A 13,060-nucleotide genomic window follows, 5' to 3' on the forward strand; every position below is an offset into this window, starting at 1 on the left:
TACCTACTAAACTTAAATGGCCTTTTTAGTAGAGTTGAGCGAACTTTTCAAAATTCAGTTCCGATTATGATCAGCGGCAAATATTGTATTTGCAATATTCTCTGACCGTCATTGGAGCCAATGGGCGTAGAAATAACCGAATCTGTTGTTCCACTATGGAGGGCTGGCCCTGAACAGGCAGGGGGCCCACTCGCTGTCGGGGACACTGGCGCGCTATAGTGCCGGCCCCCGCGAGTGGACCCCCCGCCTGCTCCAGGCCCCGACACTTGCAATACTTACCTCTCCCGGTTCCAGCTCTGCAATGTCTTCCATCCTCTGTGACGTTCAGGTCAGAGGGCGCAATGACGTCACCAGTGTGTGCCCTCTGCCTGAGCAGTCGCTGCACAGAGAGCAGGAAGACGCCGACGCTGAGGAGTCCAGAGCAGAGCAGCGACAAGCAACGAGAGGTGAGTATTTCATTTTTTTTTATATTTGGAGCAATATATGGGGACCATCAGAAGGGGCTTACATATGGAGCATTATATGGGGCTAATTCTATATGGAGCATCTTATGGGGCCAATAATATAGGGAGCATCTTATGAAGCCAATTCTATAGGGAGCATTATATGGGGCCAATTCAATATGGAGCAGTATATGGGGCCAATAATATATGAAGCATCTTATGGGACTAATTATATATGGAGCATTTTATATGGCCAATTATATATGGAGCATTATATGGGGCCAATTATTTTTGGAGCATTATATGGGACCCATTCTGTATGGAGTATTATATGGGACCCATTCTGTAAGGAGTATTATATGGGCCCATTCTGTATGGAGTATTATATGGGACCCTTTTGTAAGGAGTATTATATGGGCCCATTCTGTATGGAGCAAAATATGGGACTCAGTATACTGTATGGGGCCGATAATATACTGTATGGAGCATTATATGAGGCCCATTATATATGGAGCAATAGAATGGGCCCATCATATACTGTGTGGAGAATTATATGTGGCTCACTATACTGTATGGAGTATTATACGGGGTCAATTCCGTATGGAGCAATATATGCGGCTCATTATGTATGGAGCACTCTGTGGTGCCCATTATACTGTATGGAGCATTATATAGTGAGCATGGTATCTTGGGCGTGCTCATAGATTATGTTTGTGTCCCCATAGCTGCATGATTTGCGGCTGTTAGACAACCTAAACACATGCAGGGGTTGCCTGTTTGTTAGGGAATCCCCACATGTATTCAGGCTGTCTAGCAGTCGCAAAAAATGCAGCTACGTGGACACAAACATAATCTACGAGCATGCCCAAGATACTCAGAGACCACCCGAGCATGTTCGCTCATCACTACTCTCTAGCTATCTAATCTCTAAGGGTATGTTTCCACTGTCCAGATTTCTTCAGTTTTTGCTGCGGATTGGACGCTGCGTACAGCAGCAGCGTCCAATCCGGAGTGTCCAGATGTTACAGCATAGTGGAGTGGATTTTATGAATGCGTGCAGGGCTGCATCCGGCGGCCCTGCATAACCGGACATGCGGCGCGTCTTTATAGACCGCAGCATGTCTATTTATCTTGCGGAGACGCTCAGTCTCCGCAAGATAAATAACACAGTCTATGAATACGATGAGGTGATTCCGCATTTGTTCAATGAACACATCCGGAATTACCGTGCGTACAACAGTGGGCGGCACTTTGGGTGGAGTGGGGTCCCCGCTGCGACCAAAGGGCAGGGATTCCTGACTGCGCAAACATAGCCTGACTGCAGAAAAATACTCTTAGGCTATGTTCACACTTTGCGGATTCCACTGCGGATTTTTCCGCAGCAGAATTCCAAAATCCGCAGTCAAAACCCGTTGCGGTTTTTACTGCGGATTTATCGCGGTTTTTACTGCGTTTTTTTCTGCGGATTTTCATCTGCAGTTTCCTATTGGAGCAGGTGAAAATCCGCAGAAAAGAAGTGACATGCTGCGGAATGTAATCCGCAGCATTTCCGCGCGGATTTTTCTGCAGCATGTGCACAGCATTTTTTGTTTCCCATAGGTTTACATTGTAATGTAAACTCATGGGAAACTGCTGCGGATCCGCAGCGGTCAAATCCGCTGCGGATCCGCAGCAAAATCCGCAAAGTGTGAACATAGCCTTAACCTACAGCTATGGGAATTATCTGCATATTAATAGTGTTACTAATCTGCCCAGTGCTCACACTTAGGCTACTTTCACACATACGGTAAGTTTTTTGCCGTCAGGCACAATCCGGAGAATTTTGAAAAAAAAACCGATCTGGCAACAATTGCCACCGGATCAGTTTTTTTCTCAAACACTTTTATTAGCGATGAATTGCGACAGATGGCTTAGGATGCCGGATCACCTAGAAGGATCCGGCAAAAAGAAAAACAGATCTGTCTCATCAGTTTTTCACAATTTGCGACAGATCCATTTTTTTCAACAGTTGACGGATTGTGCCTGAAAGCAAACACCTGATGTGTGAAAGTAGCCTCAGCCGAACACTGTGTGGGAGAAAATTATTTTTTTTCCCCTCCAGCGTTCGGGTTTCAGTCACAGGGTGGGAGAAGCGCCGGCGCGGGTTCAGTCACTGCTCTGAGTATACAGAGTGATGGCTCAGGTCACCACGTACACTCATACTCATGTCACAATGTATACACTCATACACACTCAGGTCACCACGTACACACTCATGTCACAACATACACACTCATACACACACAGGTCACCACGTACACACTCATGTCACAACATATACACTCATACACACACAGGTCACCACGTACACACTCATGTCACAACATATACACTCATACACACTCAGGTCCCCACGTACACACTCATGTCACAACGTACACACTCATATACACACACAGATCACCACGTACACACTCATGTCACAACATATACACTCATACACACTCAGGTCACCACGTACACACTCATGTCACAACATATACACTCATACACACTCAGGTCACCACGTACACACTCATGTCACAACATATACACTCATACACACACAGGTCACCACGTACACACTCATGTCACAACATATACACTCATACACACTCAGGTCACCACGTACACACTCATGTCACAAAATATACACTCATACACACTCAGATCACCACGTACACACTCATGTCACAACATACACACTCATACACACACAAGTCACCACGTACACACTCATGTCACAACATACACACTCATACACACTCAGGTCACCACGTACACACTCATGTCACAACGTACACACTCATACACACACAGGTCACCACGTACACACTCATGTCACAACATATACACTCATACACACTCAGGTCACAACATATACACTCATACACACTCAGGTCACCACGTACACACTCATGTCACAACATATACACTCATACACACACAGGTCACCACGTACACACTCATGTCACAACATATACACTCATACACACACAGGTCACCACGTACACACTCATGTCACAACATATACACTCATACACACTCAGGTCCCCACCTACACACTCATGTCACAACGTACACACTCATACACACACAGATCACCACGTACACACTCATGTCACAACGTATACACTCGTACACACTCAGGTCACCACGTACACACTCATGTCACAACGTACACACTCATACACACACAGATCACCACGTACACACTCATGTCACAACGTATACACTCATACACACTCAGGTCACCACGTACACACTCATGTCACAACGTACACACTCATACACACTCAGGTCACCACGTACACACTCATGTCACAACGTAGACACTCATACACACACAGATCACCACGTACACACTCATGTCACAACGTACACACTCATACACACACAGATCACCACGGACACACTCATGTCACAACGTATACACTCATACACACTCAGGTCACAACGTACACTCATACACACACAGGTCTCCATGTACACACTCATGTCACAACATACAAACTCATACACACACAGGTCACCACGTACACACTCATGTCACAACGTACACATACAGATCACCACATACACACTCATACACACACAGGTCACCACGTACACACTCATGTCACAACGTACAGACTCATAAACACACAGGTCACCACGTACACTCATACACACTCAGGTCACCACGTACACACTCATACACACACAGGTCACCACGTACACACTCATGTCACAACGTATACACTCATACACACACAGGTCACCACGTACACACTCATGTCACAACGTACACACACAGATCACCACGTACACACTCATACACACACAGGTCACCACGTACACACTCATGTCACCACGTATACACTCATACACACACAGGTCACCACGTACACACTCATACACACACAAGTCACCATGTACCCACTCATGTCACCATACATACACAGATACATATGTCACCACATACACACTCATGTCACTATGTACACACTCATACACACACAGGTCACCATGCACACACTCCGGTCACCGCATACACACAGGTCACCACGTACCCACTCATACACACACAGGTCACCATGTACACACACAGGTCACCATGTACACACACAAGTCACCATGCACACACTCATACATACGTCCCCACGTACACATTCACACCCACATCACCACATACACACTCATGTCACTATGTACACACTCATACACACAGGTCACCACGCACACATATCACCACGTACACGGTTGCGAATATACACAGTTCGCACACACAGACGCAAATGTACACATATCACCACATATACTCACACATTTTACCACATATACACGCATGTACACATACACATGTCACCATGCACACAAACATACAAAGGAATACACTGAATTGTGGACTTGAAACTGCATTTAATCACACAGAATGAGACATACAGAAAATTCCACTCCTGTTTCTGCCTGCCCCACAGATATGTACCCCAACAGCTCCCCTCGAGCTGAGTTTCAATCATGCATCCCCCAAACAACTAAGAATCAAAGAGACACCTTACCAGAAGCCTCCATGATTGCCTGCAGCTACTCACACTTCTGCATGAAGGTTTTTACACATGGTGTGTGGGGCAGCCGGCGCCTCCTCAGCAGAGCTGCACGGTCTGCTTCCTGCTCTCCGATTGGTAAGGGAGCACATACTGAGGGAGCAGGAAAAATACAGTACAGCCTCTAGGGACGGCTTCTCCACCAATCAGAGAGCTGGAAGGACATTGCACCCTTGAGTGACCTCTGCTCCACCAATCAGCATGATGCTGCTTGTTGGGAAGAGCAAATAAAGGGACAGTGCGGCTTTTAAAGTAATATTAGGCTGAACGGCCCAAAGCTGCAACTAGGAGACCAGCCCAGGGGGCAATTGCCCCTCTGCCCCATGGCCCAGCCCGCCCCTGGTTGTGTTTATTATTTCTGAGGAATAACAGCGATTCCGACCCCATAGGATTGCATTGAAATGCTCACTTTACACATGTGGCTATGCCCACCATGCGTAAAGTTAGTGCTTCATGTGCGGATGGTACCCAGGGTCTGGAAGAGAGGAGACTCTCCTCCAGGTCCTGTGTACAATATTCATGTAAAAAAAAGTATTTAAATAAAAAATAGTGATATACTTACCTTCTGATGGCCCCCGGAGTCCTCCCGCCTCTCAGCGGTGCACGCGGCGGCTTCTGTTCCCAGGGATGCATTGAGGGAATCACGTGAGATGACATCGCGGTCATGCGACTGTGAAGTCACAAAGGTCCTTTGCGCAAAGCATCCCTGGGATGGGAACGCAACGGGAGAGCAGCTGAGGAGATCAAGGGCCGTCGGAAGGTAAGAATAACCATATTTTTAATTTTTTTTTTTATTATTTTTAACAATCTATCTTTTACTATTGACAGGGTGAGAAAATCCATTGAAGAGTCTTGCTTTCTTCTTTTACTGTGGATATTTATAGTTAAAGAGTTGTGTGTAAGTGTAACATTAGAGAAAAATGAAAAGTATCACTGAAACATGTAAGTTATTATTATGCAAGTCAGGACCAGTGCATCCACAATCATTGGACATAAATTAGGGGGTCTGCTGATATTACTGACCTGAAGTTTCTTTCATCAAAAATTGCTATTTATTTTAATTCCTTATTTATTGTAGAACCATTTTTTTAGTAGGACCATGGCCTTATTGCTCTACAATTCTGCAGCATGTAAAAACTGGTGTACAACACGTACTGTATATCTAGGCTTCACGCCGCTTTGCGTCTTTTGCCCCATATATTCTAAAGTGTCAGGCTTTGAATATATGGACTTGACTTATGAAACAGCATCCACATACAATTCAGGTGCATGTGTCTGTGATTGAGTTAAATTAAAAAACTATTCCATATTTGTTTATATGTTTTTAACATGATCCTATTGTATTGAACTGTGCCATTGACAATACTATTTAATACAGTTAAATAAATGTGTATACACTAATTAATGGCTCTAGCTGTCAACTCACAGTGACTTACTAAAGTATTCACCCACTTGTCTTTTTACCTATTTTGTTACATTACAATGTGTTTTTAAATATTTTTGTAATCCGATGTGCGTGTATTGCATCAGCACTAAATAGTCTAAGTTGGTGAAGTGAGGTGAGGAAAATATGGGCATAAATTAAATTTATGGGATCAAATAAATTAAAAATGATATGTGCATATGTATTCACCCCTTTTGCTTTGAAGCCCCTAAACATTTCTAATGCAAGCAATTCCCTTCATAAGCCACATGCTTAGTGACTAGTGTTGAGCATTCCGATACCGCAAGTATCGGGTATCGGCCGATATTTGCGGTATCGGAATTCCGATACTGAATTCCGATACTTCCCGCGTATCGGATACCGGAATCGGAAGTTCCCAGAATTCAAATTGAACGCAGCAGCCAATGAGGAATGAATGAAAGTGTGGGCACATCCTGTTTAGCATGGTGGGCATGTAAGTACTGGCAAGGCTTGGATTGGCTGCTGAAATGATGTCACTCTGCACTATAAAAAAGCGCTGCCGCCATTTTGCGCTCACTCTGCTGTGATTTCAGTTAGGGACAGGACGCTGTGTTCTAACTGAGGGCCAGTTGAGCTAGCTAATTGCTTTATTTTCCTTTCCAAAGGCTAATTTAGCAAAACGCTGTGTGTTCTTCACTGTTCACCTTGCTCTTGCCTTGCAGCGCTGTTTTAACAGCGTTCTGCAAGGTCTCTGTGTGTGTGTGTGTGCAGCTCACTCTGTAGTCTGTGTGCAGCCATATACCCGGTTGTATTCAGCTCAGGGGGGGTTCACACTGCCTCACACAGTTGTTCTTTTTTGCTCTTAGTGCAGCCTGCTGCACATTTTTTCTCAAATTTCCTATTAGTGTTTTTCCACCAGTCTCCAGCTCTATTGTGGAAAAACACTACATAGGATAACCTAGAGGGGGGTTTTTGGGCCTTGCAGCGCCGTTTACGGCTGTCTGCACGGTCTCCGTGTGAGCCCAGCTCGCCCTGTAGTCTGTGTGCAGCCATAGCCGGTTGGATTCAGCTCAGGGTTCGTTACTGGCTCATACCTTGAGAAAAATTTTCCTTTTTTTCAAATAGTGCAGCCTGTTTAAAATTTGAAAAAAAAAATTCCTATTAGTGTCTTTCCACTCGTATCCAGCTAAATAGTGGAAAAACACTATATAGGATAACCTAGAGGAGGGTTTTTTGGCCTTGCAGCGCCGTTTACGGCTGTCTGCACGGTCTCCGTGTGAGCCCAGCTCGCCCTGTAGTCTGTGTGCAGCCATAGCCGGTTGGATTCAGCTCAGGGTTCGTTACTGGCTCATACCTTGAGAAAAATTTTCCTTTTTTTCAAATAGTGCAGCCTGTTTAAAATTTGAAAAAAAAAATTCCTATTAGTGTCTTTCCACTCGTATCCAGCTAAATAGTGGAAAAACACTATATAGGATAACCTAGAGGAGGGTTTTTTGGCCTTGCAGCGCCGTTTACGGCTGTCTGCACGGTCTCCGTGTGAGCCCAGCTCGCCCTGTAGTCTGTGTGCAGCCATAGCCGGTTGGATTCAGCTCAGGGTTCGTTACTGGCTCATACCTTGAGAAAAATTTTCCTTTTTTTCAAATAGTGCAGCCTGTTTAAAATTTGAAAAAAAAAATTCCTATTAGTGTCTTTCCACTCGTATCCAGCTAAATAGTGGAAAAACACTATATAGGATAACCTAGAGGAGGGTTTTTTGGCCTTGCAGCGCCGTTTACGGCTGTCTGCACGGTCTCCGTGTGAGCCCAGCTCGCCCTGTAGTCTGTGTGCAGCCATAGCCGGTTGGATTCAGCTCAGGGTGCGTTACTGCCTCATACCTTGAAAAACAATTTCCTTTTTTTCAAATAGTGCAGCCAGTTTAAAATTTGAAAAAAAAAATTCCTATTAGTGTCTTTCCACTTGTATCCAGCTAAATAGTGGAAAAACACTATATAGGATAACCTAGAGGAGGGTTTCTTGGCCTTGCAGCGCCGTTTACGGCTGTCTGCACGGTCTCCGTGTGATTTAAACTAGCTCTGTAGCCCGATCTGCACCAAAAAAAAGGTTAAGTTCACCAAACACAACTTACACTTGTGTAGGCCACATTTGAAAAATAATAAAGTTTAGTCCACAATTTACAACATTAGTGTTTCTTACACCTGTTAGGAGGAGCATTACAGGAATAAGCACACTAAGGCCTTAGTACTTTTCTGCTTATCTTTATCTGTCAACCAAGATGAAGAGGGCAGGGAGTAAGGCACGTGGGCGTGGGCGCGGAGCAGGGAGAGGAGCAGGGAGAGGACGTGGTGATTCTGTGCCTGCTGCGGGCGCCGGTGACTCGTCGTCACTCAGTTTCAGCAGGGAACAGTCCTTCATGCGCAGCTTTGTCGGAGAGCGCCGTGCACCGCTGCTGCGTGAAGACCAAATTGAAGCCGTTGTCGGGTGGATGGCAGCTAACGCCTCGGCATCGACTTCAGTTAGTGCCACATCCTCTCAGGCACAGAGCACTGGAGAGCAGCCATCTGTCTCTTCACCACCTGCCAAATTGGCCAGGCAGTCAGAGAGCCCAGGACAGGAGCCGTCTCTACTTCTGTTCTCTGAATCTCTTGGCTTGGAAACAGGGGGCCAGCCAAGCAGCATTGGAGAAATGGAAGAAGAGGCAGTGTGCAGTGATGCCCAACACCTTTTTCTCTCTGACTCTGAAGAGGCAGGTGGGCCAGTGCCTCCGGTGACCACAGCGCAGTACGCATCTGATGATGAAACTCAGGTGCCGCTTTCTCGTGCGTACTGTGCTGCTGAGACTACCCAGGAGGAGCAGTTGGTGGCAGAGGGTAGTGGAGATGATGAGGTCCTTGACCCATCGTGGCGTGAGGAACAGGAAGGTGGTGGGAGCAGCTCAGAGGAAGAGCTTCCTCTTACGGGCCAAAGAGGGAGAGGGAGGGGGAAGACTGCGGAGCCTGTAGCCTCCACTTTGGCACCCGTTAGGAGCCTGTCTCTTTCCAAAGCCAAAAAGGGCGCTCCCAAGACTTGCAGTGCCTGGTCCTTTTTTGACACAGTTGCAGATGACATTTGTTTTGTCAAATGCAAGCTGTGTCATCATAAAGTAAAAAGAGGGAAAAATGTCAGCAACCTCAATACCACAAATATGTGGAAACATGTGCGGACCAGGCACGCGGTGGAGTTACAGAAACACACTGAAGATGTAGGCCAACCAACAGCGGCAGCTACCACCTCTTCAGCTCGTGTTGCCTCTTCCTCCAGCTCACGCACAGCTGGTTTGGCTTCCTCCCAGAGACCTTGTGTAATTCCACCCACAGCACCACCTTCCCAGTCATCCTCACACTCCCAGTCTACTCTACAGCCATCGGTAGTACAGGCATGGGAGAAAAGGCGGGCATTCTCGGCCAACCACCCCCGAGCACAGGCTCTGAATGCAGGCATTGCCAAACTGTTGTCCCTGGAAATGCTCTCGTTCAGGCTGGTGGAGACTGACAGCTTCCGTGACTTGATGGCATTGGCAGTCCCACAGTACAAGGTGCCCAGCCGCTTTTACTTCAGCAGGCAGGCTGTCCCTGCCCTGCACAGGCATGTTGAGGCAAACATAAAACATGCGCTACTGAACGCCGTCAGTAGCAAGGTCCACCTCACCACCGATGCGTGGACCAGTCAGCATGGACAGGGGCGATATGTTTCCCTCACTGCCCATTGGGTTAATGTTGTTGAGCCAGGTACAGATCGTGCGAGTGGCGCAGGACGTGTCCTGCCCACTCCAAGGATTGCAGGAATCCAGTCTGTACGCATCGACTCCTCCTCTTACACCAGTTCCTCTGATTCCTCTCTGCAGGATCCGTCACAGTCCACCTCCACATGGACCCGTGAACGTTTACCTATGACCGACATGAGCACAGCCGTGGCCAAACGTCAGCAGGCCGTCTTGAAACTAGTTTCATTGGGGCATCGAAGCCACACAGCGCAGGAGCTCTGGAATGCCATCAAGCAGGAGAGCGATGTGTGGTTACTGCCAGCGAATCTCCAGCCAGGCATGGTAGTGTGTGACAATGGCCGAAATCTGGTGGCAGCTTTGGCCCTTGGCAACCTCACTCACATCCCATGTCTGGCACATGTGCTCAATTTGGTTGTGCAGAGTTTTCTGAGGGACTATCCGGATCTTGATGCCCTGCTGCACAAGGTCCGCCTAGAGTGTGCTCACTTGCGGCGTTCCAGCTTGGCCAGATCCCGCATTGCTGCTCTGCAGCGCCGATTCCGCCTTCCGGAACACCGCATCATATGTGACCTACCTACCCGGTGGAATTCCACGTTACATATGTTGGAGCGGTTGTGTGAGCAGCAGCAAGCAGTTATGGAGTACCAGCTGCATCAGGCGCAAAGAAGTCGCAGTCAGCGCCGATCAGACTTCACAACCACAGAGTGGGCCACTATGAAGGACGTCTGCCAGGTTTTGCGTCCTTTTGATTATTCCACGCGGATGGCAAGTGCAGATGATGCACTAGTCAGCATGACTGTCCCCCTTATCTGCCTGCTTCAGCAAACTTTGCAAGGGTTAAGGGATGATGTGGTGGAAGAGGTGGAGGATGAGGAGTCACCTTTTCCATCAGCTTCTGGAGAGTCAGCGCCACGTGGTTCCTCACAAAGGGGTACGCAGGGGCCAATTTGTGAGGAGGATGAGGAGGAGTCAATGGAGGAGGAAGAGCTCCGTCCAGAGGAGGGAGCGACACAATTGTCCAGTGGTCAGTGTGTACAGCGAGGGTGGGGTGATGACGAGCGGGCAGAGATCATGTCTCAAGCAGGGGACAGCGTTTCTGGGCCGGTTGGCACTCTGCAGCACATGGTGGATTTCATGCTGCAGTGCCTGAGAAACGACCGCCGCATCGACCACATTCTCAACATGCCTGATTATTGGGTGTTCACCCTCCTCGATCCTCGCTACCGGGACAACGTCCAAAACCTCATCCCTGCGTTGACCCGGGAGCGTAAATTGCGGGAGTACCACGACACACTGGTGAATTCCATCATCTTCTCCTGTCCAACTGAGAGGAGTGCTGCTAGTGCTTTACAAAGCAGCTCAGTGCGTCGAGGCAGTGGGGGAGGCTCTGCCCAAAGAGGGAGCAGAAGCAGTGCCTCTGCCCAAGGCAAGCCCAGTATGGCACAACTCTGGCACACTTTTGTGTGCCCGCCCCAAATGTCTACACCATCACCGGCGGCTCCAGTCAGCAGGAGGCAACGGTTCCGTCAGATGGTGACAGACTACATGGCTTGCCCTCTTACTGTACTCCCAGACGGCTCTTCCCCGTTCAAGTTTTGGGTCTCTAAGCTGGATACATGGCCAGAGCTAAGCCAGTATGCATTGGAGGTGCTGGCTTGCCCTGCGGCTAGTGTCTTATCGGAACGTGTCTTTAGTGCCGCAGGTGGTGTACTAACAGACCGTCGCATGCGACTATCCTCCGATAACGTTGACCGGCTTACTTTCCTGAAAATGAACCAGGCCTGGATCTCGCAGGAATTTGCCACTCCTCTGCCTGATTAAGTAATTGGGTGTCATCCAGGTCTCCTGCTGTGTTCATCTTTCTACCACCTGAACTGCTATTCCTGGGCTCCAACACCGCCAGTTGCGGCTCAGAAGTGCAGGCTGCACAGTAAAAACATACGACCCAGTGTTATTGGGTTTCAGTAACGTCAGCTGATCCCCAGCTGTGTAGCCGGCAATGTGTCCTGCGACCGCCACGCTGGCACAACAACCTAAATGTAAGGGAACCTGTCCCCCCCCCCCCCCCCCGTCGTTTGTTACTGAAAGAGCCATCTTGTGCAGCAGTAATGCTGCACAAGGAAAAGGTAGCTCTTTTTTTTTAGCTCTTTGCACACGCAGAACTTAACACTTATAAAATGTGTTCACTGATACCGTTATACCGTCCCGGAGCTGGGACTTTCCTTCGTAATGTGACGCAGCACAGCCGTCATTCCTACCCCCTTGGTGCCATGCGCTGCCTCCTCAGCGTTGTTTTAAGCTGTCACGGAGCCTGCGCTGTTCTGTTATCCCTTGGGCATGCCCTATTTGCGCTGCCTGTCTTCTGACATAATTTGGTGTCAGGCTGGCTGCGCCTGTGCGGCCGCGGTGCCCGAGATCCCGCCTCGCAGTGTCTTCTGATTGAGTCACACTGCGGGCCTGGGATCCATGGGCATGCGCAGTGCATATCTTCCCCTCGGGCTCTCGCTCATTTCCCTCCGCCTTCTTTAGACTGTGCGCCGTCAGCTGATCCCTAGCATGCCACGGCCGTGACACCGCACAGTCTGAAGAAGAGGGAAGGAGGGGAGTGAGAGTCGAGGTTATGCACTGTGCATGCCCATGGTTCCAAGGCCCGCAGTGGGATTACGTTAGATGAGACTGCGAGGTGGGATCTGGAGCAGCGTGGACGCACAGGCACTGACAGCCTGACACCAAATTATGTCAGAAGACAGGCAGCGCTAATTGGGCATGGCCAAGGGCTAACAGAACAGCGCAGGCTCCGTGGCAGCTTAAAACAACGCTGAGGAGGCAGCGCACGGCATCAAGGGGA

At 48.3% G+C, this 13,060-nt stretch overlaps 1 protein-coding gene across 1 annotated transcript in view; it reads right to left on the minus strand.

Moving 5' to 3' along the window:
- LOC138638067 (mucin-4-like) overlaps positions 1–13,060 on the minus strand; it is a 497,598-nt gene that overhangs the window by 201,327 nt on the left and 283,211 nt on the right. The window lies entirely within an intron of this gene.

The sequence above is a fragment of the Ranitomeya imitator genome, chromosome 5 (assembly GCF_032444005.1).
Source record: "Ranitomeya imitator isolate aRanImi1 chromosome 5, aRanImi1.pri, whole genome shotgun sequence".
In the NCBI taxonomy this organism is placed as follows: Eukaryota; Metazoa; Chordata; class Amphibia; order Anura; family Dendrobatidae; genus Ranitomeya; species Ranitomeya imitator.